We start from the raw sequence: 20,511 nt of genomic DNA, 5'->3' as shown, positions 1-20,511 counted from the left end.
AATTATTCGACTGATCTCGAATAATTTACTATTCGAATTCGACCTAACTCGAATTTTGAAAAGGGGTATTTGAGCACCACTAGAGAAAACAACAGGCAGAGGCAAAGGCAGAGGCAAAGCCAGAGACAGACCCAGAGGCAGGCCACACGGCAGGTCTGTCTGCCTGGACCAAAGTATAGTGCTCAGAAGAAGGCACCTTCCATCAACTCCCAAGATTATCCGGACGTTGTTGACTATTTAACACAGAACACCTCATCTTTCGCAGCCACCAGCGCTACTACAAGCACATCATCCGCTGCATTTGACACTTCGCGGGAGTTATTTGGTGTGGAATTTACTGATTCACAGCCATTATTGTTACAACAAGATGACGGCGCTAAGCAAGTTACACCACCACATATATCCAAGTTAGGCGACACTATGGACGTAAGGTGTGAGGAGGATGATGATGAAGTACCTGCTGTTGGTGCAGTTTATGAGGTGTCTGAGGCAAACAAAGCTGGGCAGGATGATTATGATAATTATGATGATACGGATGTCACGTGGGTTCCCAATAGAGGAGATGATCAGGGGGACAGTTCAGAGGGGGAGTCAGAGAGGAGCAGGAGGAGACGAGTTGCTGAAAGAAGCAGGGTTAGCTTGTCTTCAGAAACAGCTGGTGGCAGTGTCCGACTCCCTGTATCGCCACCTATGGACAGCCAGCCAAAATGCACTTCAACGTTAGCTGCTAAAGGCTCCATAGTGCCATCACCCCAGGGGGGCTCAGCGGTTTGGACATTTATTTGTGTGTCTGCCTTAGATCAGAGCAATGCCATCTGTTCTCTCTGCATCCAAAAATTGAGCCGTGAAAAGGCCAACAGCTGCATAAGGGACAACTGCCTTACGAAGGCACATGGAGAAAAGGCACAAACTGCAATGTGAAGAGCTTTCTCCCTTGCACCTTCAAAATCACAGCCACCCTCCTCCACTCCGCCTCTCACTTTGAACGGTTCCTGCTCCTCTGCTCACAGCAGCAGCCAGGTGTCCGTGAGGGAAATCTTTGAGCAGAAGAAGACAATGTCTGCCAGTCACCCCCTTGCCCGGCGTCTGACAGCTGGCTTGGCGGAACTGTAAGCTCGCCAGCTGTTACCATACCAGCTGGTGGACTCAGAGGCCTTCCGAAAATGTGTGGCCATTGGGACACCGCAGTGGAAAATACCAGGCCACAATTATTTCTCAAAAAAGGCGATACCCAAACTGTACCATGAAGTTGAAAGGCAAGTGGTGTCATCTCTGGCACACAGCGTAGGGTCAAGAGTCCATCTGACCACGGATGCCTGGTCTGCCAAGCACAGTCAGGGCAGGTACATTACTTACACAGCCCATTGGGTCAACCTGGTGACCGCTGGCAAGCAGGGAGTACGTGGCTGTGCAGTGGACTAGTTGTGACACCTCCACGGCTTGAAGGCAGGCCTGCTGCCACCTCCTCTCCTTCTCCTCCTACTCAAGAGCAAGAGGAGATGGATAGTACGCCTGCATCCAATTTTGTGCAGATGGCGCCTTTCATGCTGTCCAGCCTGTTGAGGGACCCACATATAAAAAAACTCAAGGGGAATGAGCAGTTCTGGGTGGCCACGCTACTAGACTCTCGGTATAGGCACACTGTGGCGGAGATGTTTCAAAATCACCAGAAGGCAGAAACGACCCAGCACTTGCAGAACAAGCTGGCAACTATGCTTTACAGTGCATTTAAGGGTGATGTCATAGCACAATGGAATAAAGTTGCCACTGTCAGTATTCCTCCTCCTCCCATGTCCACACAGGCAAGGACAGGATGCTCAAGCGATCTCATGGTGATGTCGGACATGCAGACATTCTTTAGTCCAACGTCTCGCCTTAGCCCTTCCGGATCCATCCTCCACCAACGCCTGGACTGGCAGTAAGCCGACTACCTGGCCTTAAGTGTGGATGTAGACAGTGTGAGCAGCAATGAACCCTTGGACTACTGGCTGCACAGGCTTGACCTGTGGCCAGAGCTGTCCCAATTTGCCATCCAACTACTGTCTTGCCCTGCCTCAAGCGTCCTGTCAGAGAGGACTTTCAGCGCAGCTGGAGGCATTGTCACTGAGAAGAGAAGTCGCCTAAGTCACAAAAGTGTTCAGTACCTCACTTTTATCAAAATGAATGAGACATGGATCCCAGAGGGCTACTGCCTACCCGAAGACTAAGTCAGTCACCACACACAGCATCTCTGTCTGCACGCCGTGTGACTGCCTGCCCCATGACTAAGTCGCTCAGTCCCCACACAGCATCTCTGCCTGCAGGCCGCTTGACTGCCTTCTCTGCCACCACCAACAGGGTCCAGGACTCCAGGCGGATTCCTGAATTTTTAAGGCCGCTGCTAGCAGCGGCCGCTATAATAATTTTTCTGGTGCGTGTACATGCCTGCCTAATTTTTCTGGCTGCACTGCAGCTGCAACAACAAAACAAAAGGCAAGTACACGTGTCAATTTCCCTTCATGATCGTTACCTTGCCGCGGTGAAGGGGCGTGCGTATCACAATGAAGCAATGACCGCCGGCTGTATGAGTGTCTCGGGGAGGGGGGGGGGGGGTTGCACCCCCAAGATAATAAGGTTGTTGCTTCATTGTGGACAGGCCAAATTCGATCAGCTGGACAGAAACTGTTGTTCTGTCATTGAGCTACCTCAGCCCGGTGACCATATGAGCTTGAAAACCACCATGGCCTGCACTCCCGCCATGGTGCGCACCAGTCCAGCAAGTCCATCACTACACAAACAGCTGTGTGCGGTGTGTTACACAGTGAGTTTGGTGTGTCAGTGTGAAGCAATACCCTAATTACACTCCCTGATTGATGTATACACATGCTAGATGTTTTAAAGCACTTTAGGCCTGCAATTTAGCATGCAATGTGATTTCTGTCCTTAAAACGCTGCTATGCGTTAAATCCAGATTTTCCCTGGGGCTTTTGGTGTGTATCCCACTCCGCCATGCAAAAACTCAGATGTTAGACCCCTTGAAACATCTTGTCCATCACTTTTGTGGCCAGCATAAATGTGTCTAATTTTCGAAGTTCGCCTCCACTTTGTGACAGGGAGAAGGGGCAGAGCCGATTGTCGCTATGGTACTGGCCACTGCGGCAAAGAGGTGGAGCAGAGAGCGGTGATGTCATAGCAACAGACATCAACACTCTCTTTCGTTATACAAGTGCCCCGCATCACTGTCCAGAGGTTCATGGCACAGTGGGCGGGATCCGTAGCACGTGCTTCGGACCTTTAGCCCTAGCGACGCGCCTGTCCATCAGGTACCGTTAGGGGCTTCCATTCACCTTGAACTTTCAACTTTCAACAGAATGGCCGCAACTATACAGCTGATCCGTCGAGGATGGCTGATGTAACTTAGAGGCTGCTGGAATTCCCACTGAACCGATGCCTTCAAACCCACTCCTGCAATGCCCACCCAGACTGGCGAGAGTTTGGTCTACCAGAGCCGTCAGACTGCGCTCCTCCCAACAAGTGGGCCCCTCCACTTAGGCTGCCAGATCTGACCCACTGAGAGACTCCGAAAGAAAGCGTTGGCGTCTGTTGCTATGACGCCACCGCTCTCTGCTCCACCTCTTTGCCGCAGTGGCCAGTACCATAGCGCCATTCGGCTCTGCCCCTTCTCCCTGTCACTTCCGTCAGCTCCGCCTCTCAGCAAGTTTTGAATGCGGCGCGGTATTGCTTGGGCTGATGGGGAGCAGGAGCGTGCAGCCAACAAGAATACACTGAGAGGAGTGCTGCGGGCACCATGACACCATGGAGCAGTCTGGGGAGGATGTGGCTCTGCAGCCCACATTGTGCCCAGGAGCGCTGACTAACTGGCGGGTGGCGGTGCCTGTTCTGTGAGGAGCCCAGCAACAACGACGGAGCAAGTCTGCAGAGCTGCAGACTGAAGAGGGGGAAAACAAAGACTACAGCCAGAGCCAGCCAGGAGGATGCAGCGGCAGCTAGTAAGCAGCATCTTGAAGACTGCATGGAGGTGGAGGAGGAGGAGGTAGTATACTCCCTCTGGCTTTCAGTCCGTCTTGCTTTCCTTCTGGTGTTCTCCTCTCTCTTTCTCTATCTCTCCCTCCCCCGGGTCCCCCTTTCTCTCCCCTCCCACTGGTATATGCTGTGCTGTGAACAGTGTGTGTGTGCTCACCGTTGTTTACCTCTCTCTGTGCCCTAGTGTGTGTGTGCCCCCCCCATCCTGTGTGCGTGTGTGCCCTGTCCTCTGTGTGTATCTGATCTCTGCTACCTTCAGTATGTACAGTATAAGCTGTTACTCTGTGCCTGTACTGATAGTAAACTAGCTGCAGCGTGTGCTGATCTCTGCTACCTCCAGCATGTACAGTATAAGCTGTTACTCTGTGCATGTACTGATAGTAAACTTGCTGCAGTGTCTGCTGATCTCTGCTACCTTCAGTATGTACAGTATAAGCTGTTACTCTGTGCCTGTACTGATAGTAAACTAGCTGCAGCGTGTGCTGATCTCTGCTACTCCCAGCATGTACAGTATAAGCTGTTACTCTGTGCCTGTACTGATAGTAAACTAGCTGCAAAATGAGTCAATCGCTGCTACCTCCAGTATGTACAGTATAAACTGTTACTGTGTCCCTGTATTGATAGTAAACTAGCTGCAGTGTGCTGATCTCTGCTGCCTATGGTATGTACAGTATAAGCGATTACTCTGTGCCTGTACTGATAGTAAACTAGCTGCAGTGTGTGCTGATCCCTGCTACTTTCAGTATGTACAGTATTAGCTGTAAAGCCTGGTACACACATACAATTTTGATTAGCCAATTTTAGCTCTGTTCATCAAATTCATTGTCTGTAGGCCCACTTACTGCATGGGGGTGGTAAAATTGGTCAGTGATTGACCAATCAAAATTGTATGTGTGTATACATCTTTGATCTATGCCTATACGGATTGTCACAGATTCACTCATCCAGGCACAACTGTTATCCCTACAGCTGAGTTAAAAGCCGGGGTTTTAGTTCACAGAAGAATGCATTCTTATGCTTAGTCACCTATACTGCGCAGAAGTACCCAGGTAAACATAGGTGTCCTAACTCTAGCCCTGTAACATGCATAGTGTAAACATGCAAACACATTCATTGCATCAAACCTATCAATGGATTAGGAGCACACATCCTGACGTCCTCTCCTGGGACAGATAGTGCATCTTACCAATCGCACAAGGGAGCTCAATGGATTAGGAGCACACATACTTTATACACCCTCTTCTCCCTCCATCCCCCCCACACCCAATGCTACCCATAGCAGTTTGTGATACAAAATATTTAGGCCCCGTTCACACTGCACGCGTTGCCGTCCGGATTTCGGCAATGCGTGCAGGAGGCCGACACGCACAACATCAGAAAGTGCATAGAATGCACTGTGTCATGTTCACACTGCATGCGTTCCGGACCACTGCGGTCCAGGAACGCACGCTGCAAGCATTTTTTAACAAAACACGCGGCTTTCAGTGAATGGGATCAGCCACGCAACGCATAGAAATGCAGATGGCGTTTGGTTTCATAACAAAAACAGAGGGCCACTGGCTATAGTCTTGTCTGTATTTAAATTCCAAAAGCAATATGTAAGCATGAAGGGAATTATGATTCTCAGGAATGTAGTGAGCCATTAACCTGAAGCAATATCTGATGTCAGATACACATGCACACACAATTATATTTCAGTAATTATTTATTACAGTAAATTAGAATTATTACTATCTAAAACTGTAAAGAAAATCCTTTCTCGTCCCTTCTGAAAGCAAAACTAAGGGCCCGTTTCCACTAACGCAAATTTGCATGCATTTTCGGCATGCAGATTCGCATGACAATACAAGTGAATGGGCCTGTCTCCACTATAAACAGAATCTGCCTCTGAAGAAGCTGGTTTAACCAGCGAAACGGCTGTCAGGCACTAGAATACCCCCACTGCTTTGTACTTGCTCCCCCAAACCGGAATAAAGGGATTTTATTGAAGTGGTGCCCTGCTCTGCCTCTTCCTTGCAAATCAATGTTCACAGTCGTTTGGAGTGCACGCTTCTTGTCTCTGTTCTGGTGGTTCTACCCTGCTGCATTTGGTGCCAGGTACCATTTCTCTTTTTCATTCAAGAATCTGCGCGCAGGGTTGAGAAGAAAAATTCTGCACAGCAGAGCCATCAGAATTCGCACACCGCACGCGTAGTGTGCAATTCACATGAAATATAATGAATAGGAAATTCGCCTGCGTTTTCCTCCTCCCCATTTGAACCCGTAGGGAACGCAGGTGGACATGCAATGCATGGCAATCCCGATTCTACGTGATTTTCGGCAGTGTGGTTGTGATACCCATTTATTTTAATGTATGGGAATTGCAATGCTTATTTTTGCTGAAAACCATGTGCTGCATTTCCACTGTGAATAGGGATGGATGGGGACATCAGACAGCGCTGTCTATGCACTTCTGATGTCCCTTTGGATTGCATTGTACTCCCAAATAGAGATGGCCGAACGGTTCGCCTGCGAACGGTTCCCGGAAAACTTCCAAGGTTAGAGATCGCGGAGAACCGCAAATTTTTCCGGAAGTTCGATTCACCCCCATAGTACATCCTTAGGGTCAACTTTGATACTCTACATAACAGTCAGCAGGCACATTGTAGCCAATCAGGCTGCACTCCCTCCTGGAGGCCCTGCCCCCTTATAAAAAGGCATGTAGCGACAGGCATTTTACGCACTCGTGTGCCTGCAGTAAATAGAGAAGGGAGAGCTGCTGCAGACTCACATAGGGAAAGCTTAGTTAGGCTCTTGTAGGCTTGTTAGCTCCTTGCTGATTCTTATTGCAAAAAAAGCACCCCTCAACAGTTCTTTTAAGAGCTAATCTTGTTCTTGTGATCAATTTTTTTTGTGTGTGTGTGGCCCACTTGCATTATATACAGCCCTGTCAGTCAGTCGCAGCTGGCCTTTGGCCCCTTGGTGGTAATTCCTACTGTGCCACTGCCAGGCCCAGCACATTCAGTAACTACCTGTGTGTGTGACAGGCAGCTGCACATTTGTAATCCCAATCACTGCACCTGTTCACTGTTTAGTGCACCCACCTACCTACGTGAGCGCACGCATTGTTAATACGTGTGTGTGTGTGTGTGTGTGTGTGTGCGTGTGCGTGTGCGTGTGCGTGTGTGTTGCACATTTGTAATACCCAGAAGCACTGTATATACCTACCTGTTGTTCAGTGCACCCATCTACCTACGTGAGCGCACGCAGTGTGATATTTAATACCACCAGTCACTGTACGTGTGTGAGACAGCTGCACATTTGTAATACCCAGCAGCACTGCATATACCTCCCTACCTGTTGTTCAGTGCACCCACCTACCCACATGAGCGCACGCAGTGTGATATTTAATACCACCAGTCACTGTACCTGTTCACGGTACGTGTGTGTGACAGGTGCACATTTGTAATACCCAGCAGCACTGCATATACCTAGCTGTTGATCAGTGCACCCACCTACCCATGTGAGCGCACGCAGTGTGATATACCACTCCATGCATACCTGTTAACTGCACCTGTGTGACTGCACATTGTATTAGTCAAGTCAGTGCATACCTTTCACTTCATCCCTTCCGATAGGGACAAAACAGGTAGAGGTAGAGGCAGACCCAGAGGAAGGCCAACCAGCAGGTCTGTTCAAGGTCGTGCTGATGTGATTTCGTGCGGCCCTGGACCAAAGTACAGTGCTCAGAAGGAGGCACGTTCCATAAACTCTCAAGATTGTCAAGACGTGGTTGACTATTTAACACAGAACACCTCATCTTCCGCAGCCACCAGCGCTACTACTAGCACCACATCCATTTCATTTGACATTTGGTGGGGAATTAACTGATTCGCAGCCACTACTGTTATAACAAGATGAAGGCGCTAAGTTACTCCACCTCATATGTCTAAATTAGGTGACACTATGGACGTAACGTGTGAGGAGGATGAAGTACCTGTTGTTGGTGCAGTTTATGAGGTGTCTGAGGCAAGCGAAGCTGGGCAGGATTATTATAATGATGACGATGATACGGATGTCACGTGGGATCCTAAGAGACAAGATGGCCAAGGGGACAGTTCAGAGGGGGAGTCAGAGAGGAGTAGGAAGAGACGAGTTGCTGAAAGTAGCAGGGGAAGCTCGTCGTCAGAAACAGCTGGTGGCAGTGTCCGGCGCCATGTATCGCTACCTATGGACTGCCAGCCAACATGCCCTTCAACGTCAGCTGCTGATGCCACCATAGTGCCATCACCCCAGGGGGGCTCAGCGGTTAGGAATTTTTTTAGTGTGTCTGCCTTAGATCAGAGCAATGCCATCTGTTCTCTCTACCTCCAAAAATTAAGCCGTCGAAAGGCCAACACCCACGTAGGGACAAGTGCCTTACGAAGGCACATGCAGAAAAGGCACAAACTGCAATGGAAAGAGCACCTGAGCAAAAGCAGCACACAAAAGAAAAGCCAGCCTCCTTCTCCTCTTCCTCCTTCAGGTGCAGCATCTTCAGCCACTTTATCCCTTGCACCTTCACAGCCACCCTCCTCCACTCCGCCTCTCACCTTAAGCGGTTCCTGCTCCTCTGTAAACAGCAGCCAGGTGTCCGTGAAGGAAATCTTTGAGCGGAAGAAGACAATTTCTGCCAGTCACCCCCTTGCCCGGCGTCTGATAGCTGGCTTGGCGGAACTGTTAGCTCACCAGCTGTTACCATACCAGCTGGTGGACTCTGAGGCCTTCTGTAAATTTGTGGCCATTGGGACACCGCAGTTGAAGATACCAGGCCACAATTATTTCTCTAAAAAGGCGATACCCAAACTGTACCATGAAGTTGAGAGGCAAGTGTCTCTGGCACACAGAGTTGGGTCAAGGGTCCATCTGACCACGGATGCCTGGTCTGCCAAGCACGGTCAAGGCAGGTATATTACTTACACAGCCCATTGGGTCAACCTGGTGACCGCTGACAAGCAGGGAGTATGTGGCTGTGCAGTGGACCTACTTGTGACACCTCCACGGCTTGCAGGCAGGCCTGCTGCCACCTCCTCTCCTCCTGCTACATCCTCTTTGCTGTCATCCTCCTCCTCCTCGGCTGAGTGGCAGTTCAACTCTACTGGTGCTGCAATCTCCTCTCCAGCTACACAGCCCCAGCTCCCCAGGGCCTATGCTGCATGCCAGGTACGACGGTGTCACGCCATATTAGACATGTCCTGCCTCAAAGCGGAGAGTCACACTGGAGCAGCTCTCCTGGGTGCTCTTAACAAACAGGTGGATCAGTGGCTGACTCCGCACCAACTGGACATCGACAACGTGGTGTGTGACAACGGCAGCAATCTGATTTCGGCTTTGAATTTGGGAATGTTGACACATGTTCCCTGCATGGCACATGTGCTGAATCTCATCATTCAGAGACTTGTGTCTGAGTTCCCAGGCTTACAGGACGTCCTGAAGCAGGCCAGGAAGTTGTGTGGGTATTTCAGGCGGTCTTACGCGGCCATAGCACGCTTTGCAGATATTCAGCGGAGAAACAAATTGCCGAAGAGACGCTTGATTTGCGATAGCCCAACTCGTTGGAATTCGACCCTGATGTTTGACTACCTGCTACAACAGGAGAAAGCCGTCACCCAGTATCTCTACAACTACAGTAGAAGGACACAGTCTGGGGAGATGGGGATGTTCTGGCCGAAGAACTGGACACTCATGCGAAATGCCTGCAGGCTCATGAGGCAGTTTGAGGAGGTGACAAACATGGTGAAAGCGCCATCAGCGACTTGATCCCGTATGCTTTCTTCCTGGAGCGTGCCGTGCGTAGAGTGGTGAATCAAGCTGTGGACAAGCGTGAACAGGAGGAAGAGTTGTGGGATCAATTCTCATCAAAACTAGATGTTTCCTCAACACCTGTGGCAGCACAGAGGGGGGAGGAGGAGGAGGAGGAAGAGTTGTGTGGGGAAGAGGAGTCAGACTCAGATGATGAGGAAGGTGTTTGTTTTTTTTTTGGAGGAGGAGGCTGCAGAAGAACAACTGCAGCAGGCGTCACAGGGGGCTTGTGCTGCTCAACGTTCCCGTGGTATTGTTCGTGGCTGGGGAGAGGAGGAGAACTTACCTGACGTCACTGAGGAAGAGCAAGAGGAGATGGATAGTACGCCTGGATCCAACTTTGTGCAGATGGTGTCTTTCATTGTTGAGGGACCCTAGTATAAAAAAACTCAAGGGGAATGAGCTGTACTGGGTGGCCACGCTACTAGACCCTCAGTATAGGCACAAAGTAGCGGACGTTACCAACTCACCTGACGGCAGAAAGGATGCTGCACATGCAGAACAAGCTGGCAACTACAGTGCGTTTAAAGAGAGTCTGAAGCGAGAATAAATCTCGCTTAAGACCTCATAGATAGCAGGGGCATGTATGCCCCTGCTAAACCGCCGCTATCCCGCGGCTTAACGGGGGTCCCTTCACCCCCAAATCCCCTCGGTGCAGCGGGGGAGCGCTTCCTGGTTGGGGCAGGGCTAACCGCCGCAGCCCTGCCTCCCGCGCGTCTATCAGACGCGTATCTCCGCCTCTCCCCTGCCCCTCTCAGTCTTCCTTCACTGAGAGGAGCGGGGGAGAGGCGGCGATGCGCCGCTGATAGACGCGACTGGAGGCAGGGCTGCAGCCGTTAGCCTTGCCTCCAGGAGCGACCAAGTCTGCGACCAAGTGTTGCAGGGGGGGGGGGGGGTTTGGGGGTGAAGGGACACCCGTTTAGCGGCGCGATAGCGGCGGTTTAGCAGGGGCACACATACCCCTGCTAACTATGAGCTCTGAAGCGAGATTTATTCTCGCATCAAAGTCTCTTTAAGGGTGATGTCACAGCACAACGGAATAAAGGTACCACTGCCAGTAATCCTCCTCCCATGTCCACGCAGGCAAGGACAGGACACTCCAGCGATCTTATGGTGATGTCGCCTCAGCCCTTCCAGACCCACCCTCCACCAACGCCTCAACCGGCAGGTAGCCGACTACCTGGCCTTAACTGTGGATGTAGACACTGAGCAGCGATGAACCCTTGGACTACTGGGTGCGCAGGCTTGACCTGTGGCCAGAGCTGTCGCAATTTGCCATCCAACTTCTGTCTTGCCCTGCCTCAAGCGTCCTGTCAGAAAGGACCTTCAGCTGGAGGCATTGTCACTGAGAAGTCGCCTAGGTCACAAAAGTGTTCAGTACCTCACCTTTATCAAAATGTATGAGGCATGGATCCCGGAGGGCTACTGCCCGCCCGAAGACTAAGTCAGTCCCCTCACACAGCATCTCTGCCTGCACGCCGTGTGACTGGCTGCCTGCCCCAAGACTAAGTCGCTCCCCACACAACATCTTTCTGAAGGCCGCTTGACTGCCTTCTCCACCACCACCAACAGGATCCAGGACACCAGGCGGATTCCTGAATTTTTATGGCCGCTATAATAATTTTTCTGGTGCGTGTACATGCCTGACTAATTTTTCTGGCTGCACTGCAGCTGCAACAACAAAACAAAAGGCATGTACATGTGCCAATTCCCCTTCGTGATCGTTACCTTGCTGCGGTGAAGGGGCTTGCGTATCACAATGAAGCAATGACCGACGGCTATATGAGTGTCTCGGGGGGCACACCGACGATAATAAGGTCGTTGCTTCATTGTGACAGACCAAATTCGATCAGCTGGTCACTGTTGTTCTGTCATTGAGCTACCTCAGCCCGGCGACCATATGGGCTTGAAAACCGCCATCGCCTACACTCTGGCCATGGTGCGCACCAGTCTAGCACGGCCGTCACTACACAAACAGCTGTTTGTGATGCGTTACACAGTGAGTTTGGTGTGTCAGTGTGAAGCAGTACACTAATTACACTCCCTGATTGATGTATATGTTACGGCCAGAACCCGAAGTCTGGCCACTTCGTGTTCTGGCCGGTCAGTATGCGAAGTGGCCGGCTCATGCGGCCAATGTGAGAAACGGGCTTCAGTTTCGGACTTTGGCCGGCCAGAACGCGTTATAACTTCACGTGGCCGGCCAAGTCCCGAAGTCCCACTCACCGCCGCCAGGAAGCCCCCGCTCACCTCATCCCCTGCTGCGGCTGCCGCTAAGTATTCAGACCTCCGATCAGGGCGACCGTACCAGGGAGGCAGAGAGAGGCATAGCAGCTGCCAGCTCACGCGAGACCCGCTGGACCCGAACACTTCAATGCAGAAGTGACGTCATTGAACACTTCTGCATATGAAGTGTATGGGTCCGGGCGGGTAGCGTGCGCGCTGCTCTGCCTTTCTCCGCCTGGTGGTCGCCCTGATCGGAGGTCTGAGCGGCAGCAGGGGATGAGGTGAGCGGGGCTTCCTGGCGGCGCCTCCAGCAAAGCTCCCCCAGCCCAGCAAAGCTCCCCCAGCCCAGCAAAGCACCCCCAGCTATGCAAAGCCGCCCCCCCCCCCCGACCATGCAAAGCATTTCCAGCCACGACCAGCCCAGCAAAGACCCCCCCCCCCCCCCCCAGCCATGCACAGCCCCCCAGCAAGGCACCCACCACAGCCATGCACAGCCCCCTCAGCCATGCGCAGAACACCCACAGCCATGCACAGCCCCATAGCAAAGACCCCCCCCAGCCATGCGCAGAACACCCACAGCCATGCACAGCCCCCTAGCAGAGCTCCCACAGCCATACACAGCCCCCCAGCAAAGCACCCCCAGCCATGCACAGCCCCCCAGCAAAGCACCCCCAGCCATGCACAGCCCCCCAGCAAAGCACCCCCAGCCATGCACAGCCCCCCAGAAAAGCACCCACAGCCATGCATTCCCCCTCATCTGTGACTAATCACCACTGTAATTTGATCTCTCCCCTGTGTCACCTGACTTCCACAGCAGAGCAGGTAATTTAAAAGCACACGATGTTAACAATGTCTTCTCCCAAGAAAGCAGGATGTAGACACACTGCAGATTTATTGCAGGATTTGTATCAGCTGTAATTAAGAAATGCTTTTCTTTAAGAAAAAAAAGAAGATTAGTATGCTGTATCTTTCAGAGCAGAGCGGAAGTGCCATTCATGGTGCTGGACAGGACCCGGGATGTTCTGGAATTTGTGCGTTTTGGACTTTGGTCGACTGACTTTGGCCGTGTCTAGACTTTGGTCGACTGACTTTGGCCGTGTCTAGAACTGGCAGGCCAATGTCAGAAATTCCCAGCATTTTGGACTTTGGCCGACGTAAAATCGGCCAGTTCTAGAAACGGCCGGCCAATTCTAGAATTGGCCGATTTCTGGTTTTGGCCGTAACATATACACATGCAAGATGTTTTAAAGCACTTTAGGCCTCCAATTTAGAAATAAAATTAGATTTCTGTCCTTAATACACTGCTTTGCGTCAAATCCTGATCTTTCCCGGGGACTTTTGGTGTCTATCCCACTCCGCCATGCCCCTCTCCAGGTGTTAGACCCCTTGAAACATCTTTTCCATTACTTTTGTGGCCATCATAAATGTTTCTAGTTTTTAAAGTTCACCTCCCTATTGAAGTCTATTGCGGTTCGCGAAAGTTTGCGCAAATCGAACTTTTGCGGAAGTCCGTGTTCGCGGTTCGCGAACTGAAAATCGGAGGTTCGGGCCATCTCTATTCCCAACAGCACATCTAAAATCATGGTATGTGATTAAGAGGCATAAGCAAACCACAGCATACTGTATGTATATGCAAAATGTAGAAATAGCAGAAGTTGGAAAAAAGCAACATGTTATCTAAAATACTCTCGAAACATAAATCAGGGAGTTACAAAAAAAAAAAAGTTAAAAACAAAACAAGCCAAGAATCTATATGCTGGTAATGTGCACATTTTTAATGCTGATGCAGATGGCCGTCTGAACCAGCCCGCCATCTCGTTTCAAATGCTTTTCTACAAACGTGCTGAAAAACATTTGCCGGCTTTTGGCAGCGCTTCCCGCTGAGTGGCCCTTTTCATTCCAAGAGAGAGGCATGGAAACGTAGAAGTAAATTATCCTGGAAGGAACATGTTGATTCTAGGATCAGCTAATCCCCGGGCAGGCTACAGCGAAAATATGGATCAAAACACGGCGTTTGCGCAAATGCCGGTTAGCAATCATACCAACGGCTGTCCTTTCATCTGAATAGTACAAACTAACCAGCAAGCTCATGGTGACCCAGAACTCATAGACATCGTTAAACGATGAGCGTGAGGCCGTCACCTAACGTTGCAGAACCATCCGTGTGAACCAGCCTCTACTTATAGCGGTCTGGTACAAAACAGTGAATAATGATATCATAATGGAACAGAGTACAATACCGGTCTACTTGAAATCTAGACACATTTTAATGTAACTAGACATAATAATGATACTAGTAGACCCAGGCCGTTTAAAAACGGCCTCTAGGTCTACGGCCGCCGCCAGTGCGCATGCGCGCGCACACTGCGCACGCAACCGCCGCACGCGCACCCGCCAACCTCGCTCGCTCGCACCCACCCACCTCGCTCGCCCCCGCCCACCTCGCTCGCCCGTCCAGCTCCCTGGTCCCAGCAACAAAAATCCTGGGACACAGAGACAAAACTGCTGGACGCAGCGACAGTTAGCTTTTATTAGGTAGGATTCTGGAGACATCAATAACAGGAGAAATATGAACACGGCAATATACACAACACTGGTTTCAACTGTTTCCTGTCTTGAAATTCGATCTCAACCAAGCTTTATGTGCAATACAGCTCTTTTCCTCAATATTCCTTTTTTTATGCATTTAGTTTTATTTTATTTTGCTGCATTGCTGGGCATACAGCTGCCGCCTTAACACCACCTACCATTTGTTAAAACACACTTAAACATAAGCCAGCTAGGCACACATCAAACATATCCTGAGCCAATTTGTATACAAAGACATTTTAAGAAAGGTTTAGCAAATGGTTTCCAAACCAGACAAACGAAAGCATGCTTGAGACACATTCTAAACTTTCCTCTATTTGCAAAGTCTTAATTCATTTCATAAACACGCTCTGCACATGACTCCCAACAGACCTCTAAGGAATGTAATGCATAACACATTTCTGCAGTGCAAAAGTAGAAAGAAATGCCTTACCTTTACAAAGAATGTAAAAACTCAGACGCAATACATTTAAAATGCTTCACTGTTTGGAAGGTTATAGTAAAAACAAGCTGCTTTGAACAGCTAAACATGTATAATGCACAGAAAGGCTGGATGAAAAAGTAAACATGTGGGTGGAGAAAGCAAAGAAAACCTCTATACTTCTGAAATATGAACTCTTGTAACGCATAAGCAAAAAAGGGGGAGAGGATAATGTATGTGGGAGAGGAACCCAGGAGAAATGTTAAAGCAAGCATGTAAGCAATTTCATTCAGTGTGACTCCACCCCTTTCAGACTTGTCATTTAACTATGTAAAGGCCTCATAGTAACATGTTTTGCCTAACCTATACAAGTGACTGTAATCTCACGCTGCTAAACAGCTTAGGTTCTGTATGCAAACAAAAGAAAAGGTCTCACAAGCACCATCTTTGCAAAAAGTATATAAAGTATTTAATTTTTTTATTAACCCTCCTGGCGGTCTAATTAATTTCGCCAGGAGGGAGCGCAGCAGTTTTTTTTTTTTGTTTGTTTGTTTTTAAACCATGTAGCGAGCCCAGGGCTCGCTACATGATAGCCGCTGCTCAGCGGCATCCCCTCGCCCGCTTCGATCGCCTTCGGCGATCTCCGATCAGGAAATCCCGTTTAAAGAACGGGATTTCCTGGAGGGCTTCCCCCGGCATGACATCACCGACGTCAGCGACGTCGTGATGTCATTGGGAGTCCCGATCCACCCCTCAGCGCTGCCTGGCACTGATTGGCCAGACAGCGCACAAGGTCTGGGGGGGGCGGCACGTCGCGACGGATAGCGGCGATCGAGCGCGGGGCGGCGGCGATCGGTGTGCTGACGCAGCTAGCAATGTGCTAGCTGCGTGCAGCAAGAAAAAAAAAGTAAGCAAATCGGCCCAGCAGGGCCTGAGAAAACCTCATGGGCGGCTTACCCCGAACTACGTTCGGGGTTACCGCCAGGAAGGTTAATCCAAAATAGTACACAAATAACAATACAACACATCATATACCACACAACAGGGTAGACAACACAATAATAAAAACACCCCATAATAAGGGTAGGGTGGCTGGCTGCAAACATACATATAATCATGTGTGTATGTAATGGCTAAAAGGCAGCTAGCAGCAGGAATCAAAAAATGGTCATTTGTTGATAAGGAGAATATTCCTCTATCACAATACACTAATTGAGAGGTAGAGAACTACAACCTCCAGATCTGATATAAATCATACCTATATCGCACTATCTGACTATCTCACATTAATGGTAATAAATAGTAACTGTGAAACAACAATACAAAATATCTTCAAAGTCTATGATACAGGTCCAATGCAGTGAATGGAGACATAATTGTGACATGTAAAACCATGTTATATACGCAATCTGTGCAAACCAAGTGCAAAAAAACGTTATGAGGGAGAATCCTATATCTCTAAATACAATACAATACAATAACATTTGTAAAGCGCTTTTCTCCCATAGGACTCAAAGCGCATAGTTGTGTCTCAGATTAATACAGGGTTGCAGGCTGGGTTGTGTTACATAGTGTTGGGCGAACAGTGTTCGCCACTGTTCGGGTTCTGCAGAACATCACCCTGTTCGGGTGATGTTCGAGTTCGGCCGAACACCTGATGGTGTTCGGCCAAACCGTTCGGCCACATGGCCGAACTAAGAGCGCATGGCCGAACGTTCCCTGAACGTTCGGCTAGCGCTGTGATTGGCCGAACGGGTCACGTGGTTCACGTGGTTCGGACCCGAACGCGCTGTGATTGGCCGAACGGGTCACGCGGTTCGGACCCGAACGCGCTCTGATTGGCCGAACGTGTCACGTGGTTCGGGTAAATAAATACCCGAACCACGTCATTTAGCTTTGTTTAGGCAGGGTTTAGCTTTGGGTAGGCAGGATGGGTAGTTCTTTCTCCAGCCGGACTAGCCAGGGTCCCCCGCAGTCATTGTGTCGCTGCTGGGAACAGTAGTACACCGCTCAGCCACACTATATAGCATTGTGTTTACTGCCACTGTGTGTACACCGCTCACCCAGCACTATATATAGCATTGTGCTCTGACACGCTGCTGGGAACAGTAGTACACCGCTCGCTCAGCCACACTATATAGCATTGTGTTTACTGCCACTCTGTGTACACCGCTCACCCAGCACTATATATAGCATTGTGTTTACTGCCACTCTGTCTGCTGGGAACAGTAGTACACCGCTCGCTCAGCCACACTATATAGCATTGTGTTTACTGCCACTCTGTGTCTGCTGGGAACAGTAGTACACCGCTCGCTCAGCCACACTATATAGCATTGTGTTTACTGCCACTCTGTGTCTGCTGGGAACAGTAGTACACCGCTCGCTCAGCCACACTATATAGCATTGTGTTTACTGCCACTCTGTGTCTGCTGGGAACAGTAGTACACCGCTTGCTCAGCCACACTATATAGCATTGTGTTTACTGCCACTCTGTGTCTGCTGGGAACAGTAGTACACCACTCGCTCAGCCACACTATATAGCATTGTGTTTACTGCCACTCTGTGTACACCGCTCACCCAGCACTATATATAGCATTGTGTTTACTGCCACTCTGTGTCTGCTGGGAACAGTAGTACACCGCTCGCTCAGCCACACTATATAGCATTGTGTTTACTGCCACTCTGTGTCTGCTGGGAACAGTAGTACACCGCTCGCTCAGCCACACTATATAGCATTGTGTTTACTGCCACTCTGTGTACACCGCTCACCCAGCACTATATATAGCATTGTGTTTACTGCCACTCTGTGTCTGCTGGGAACAGTAGTACACCGCTCGCTCAGCCACACTATATAGCATTGTGTTTACTGCCACTCTGTGTCTGCTGGGAACAGTAGTACACCGCTCGCTCAGCCACACAATACAGCATTGTGTTTACTGCCACTCTGTGTACACCACTCACCCAGCACTATATATAGCATTTTGTTTACTGCCACTCTGTGTCTGCTGGGAACAGTAGTACACCGCTCACCCGCCACTGCATAGCATTGTGCTCTGTGTCGCTGCTGGCAATAGTGGTACACCGCTCACCCAGCACTGTATAGCATTGTGCTCTGACTCGCTGCTGGGAACAGTAGTACACAGCTCGCTCAGCCACACTATATAGCATTGTGTTTACTGCCACTCTGTGTACACCGCTCACCCAGCACTATATATAGCATTGTGTTTACTGCCACTCTGTGTCTGCTGGGAACAGTAGTACACCGCTCGCTCAGCCACACTATATAGCATTGTGTTTACTGCCACTCTGTGTACACCGCTCACCCAGCACTATATATAGCATTGTGCTCTGACTCGCTGCTGGGAACAGTAGTACACCGCTCGCTCAGCCACACTATATAGCATTGTGTTTACTGCCACTCTGTGTACACCGCTCACCCAGCACTATATAGCATTGTGTTTACTGCCACTCTGTGTCTGCTGGGAACAGTAGTACACCGCTCACCCGCCACTGCATAGCATTGTGCTCTGTGTCGCTGCTGGCAATAGTGGTACACCGCTCACCCAGCACTGTATAGCGTTGTGCTCTGACTCGCTGCTGGGAACAGTAGTACACCGCTCGCTCAGCCACACTATATAGCATTGTGTTTACTGCCACTCTGTGTACACCGCTCACCCAGCACTATATATAGCATTGTGTTTACTGCCACTCTGTGTCTGCTGGGAACAGTAGTACACTGCTCACCCGCCACTGTATAGCATTGTGCTCTGTGTCGCTGCTGGCAATAGTGGTACACCGCTCACCCGCCACTGTATAGCATTGTGCTCTGTGTCGCTGCTGGCAATAGTGGTACACCGCTCACCCACCATTGTATAGCATTTCTGTACTGCCACTGTACTGCTGACAGTCAGCGTGTACTTTAAGGATAAGTGAAATGAGGAAGAAATCCGGTGAAAGAGGGAGGGGCAAGGGAAGAGGTGTTTCCCCTGACGGTTCACGTACAGGCCACAGGGGAGCACCCAAGAAAACCCACTTAATACCGCCCATGTTGTCCAGGACAACAACCCTCACAAATCCAAAAGAACAGGACCAGATAATTACTTGGAAGACCTCTCAAGCATCCAGCAGTGGGTTAAGCAGCACCAGCACATCACGCACAAGGTCCGAGTCCTCAGCCAGTTACAAGGAGCCAGTGGGCACAAAGCTGACACAACCGGCAGCGACACCACGCACACAACTGCCAGATAACCAGTCCAAAGAATTACCTCAGGACACAATGGGGTATTCGCAGGAGCTATTCCCAGCCCAACAAACTTCCACCTTTGAAAGGTCAATGGAGGAACAGCCAGAAATGTTGTGCCCGGATTCACAACCATTAACTGTGGGAAATGCACCGCGCACTGAAATACAAGGCGAGTCCGAGGACTTTGAAACCCAAATCCCAGAGCAAGTTGGGCAGGAGGGGTTGCAATTGCAGGAGGTCGGCCGAGAAGATTTGGAAGACGACGTTGGAGTGAGCTGCGCAGAGGTTGTTCTGGGGAGCTCTAATCCACGGCGGCGGCCCCCCACAATGACATATGACGAGTTTGAGGAGATGGAAGAGGAGGGTATGGACAATGTGGACATAGACCCAGATTTTGTATGTGAACGAGAACATCGCCGTCGTAGCAGCACAGATGAGTCTATTGAAGAACCCACTGTTGCACGAGTTCGCCTTGTGCCACAAGGTAGGCGGCGCGAAATTTCAGGCACCACAAGCGTGGAAGTTCCTTTGGGACGCAAAAGAGGCGCAAACAGAAATCGCCAGCAAAGCAGGTGCTCCAAAGTCTGGGCTTTCAATGAAGACTGCACTGAGGATGGTACCATGGCGATTTGCAAGGTGTGCAAGACCCGCCTGAGCAGGGGGAAAAGTATTAACAACCTCTCCACCACCAGCATGAGCCGCCACATGCTATCCAAACATCCCACTCTGTGGGCAAACGCGGCAGGACAGGGTACCAGCAACACTGCCTCCCTTGGGGTCACCAGACTCACCACCAGACCCGCCTCAGCAGCAGCAGTAGCCCAGCCATTGCGTGGTTCACAACATTCACAAACATCAGACGACGCTGACACTGTCACTTTCCGGAGTAGTGCTCTTGAGGTCTCCCAGTGTTCATCAAACACAACAACCAACAGCCCTTCAGTGTGCAGCCCTACGGTTCAGTTCTCTGTCTCGGAGATGTTTGAGCGCAAGAGGAAATTGCCAGCAAATGACCCCCGGGCCGTGGCAGTAACAGCCAGCATAGCCAAGCTTCTGGCCTGCGAAATGCTGCCATATTGAGTGGTGGAGACAAACAGCTTCAAGGGCATGATGTCAGTGGCCATCCCACGTTACGTGGTTCCCAGCCTCTACCACTTTGCGCGCTCTGCAGTGCCTGAGTTGCATGAGC

The 20,511-nt window shown here is 50.3% G+C and overlaps 1 protein-coding gene across 4 annotated transcripts in view; it reads right to left on the bottom strand.

Annotated features, from left to right (window-relative positions):
- The window catches only part of LOC137518508 (tensin-3-like), an 841,402-nt gene extending 826,157 nt beyond the window's left edge, over positions 1–15,245 (bottom strand). For all 4 annotated transcript variants that reach the window (XM_068236462.1, XM_068236464.1, XM_068236463.1 and 1 more), the window contains exon 1: positions 15,092–15,245. The gene's annotated coding sequence lies outside the window, so the exon portion shown is untranslated. The remainder of the gene's footprint in view (positions 1–15,091) is intronic.
- Positions 15,246–20,511: the final 5,266 nt, after the last annotated feature.

This window comes from Hyperolius riggenbachi, chromosome 5, assembly GCF_040937935.1.
Source record: "Hyperolius riggenbachi isolate aHypRig1 chromosome 5, aHypRig1.pri, whole genome shotgun sequence".
NCBI lineage: Eukaryota > Metazoa > Chordata > Amphibia > Anura > Hyperoliidae > Hyperolius > Hyperolius riggenbachi.
This window is presented reverse-complemented; position numbering and strand designations above follow the sequence as displayed.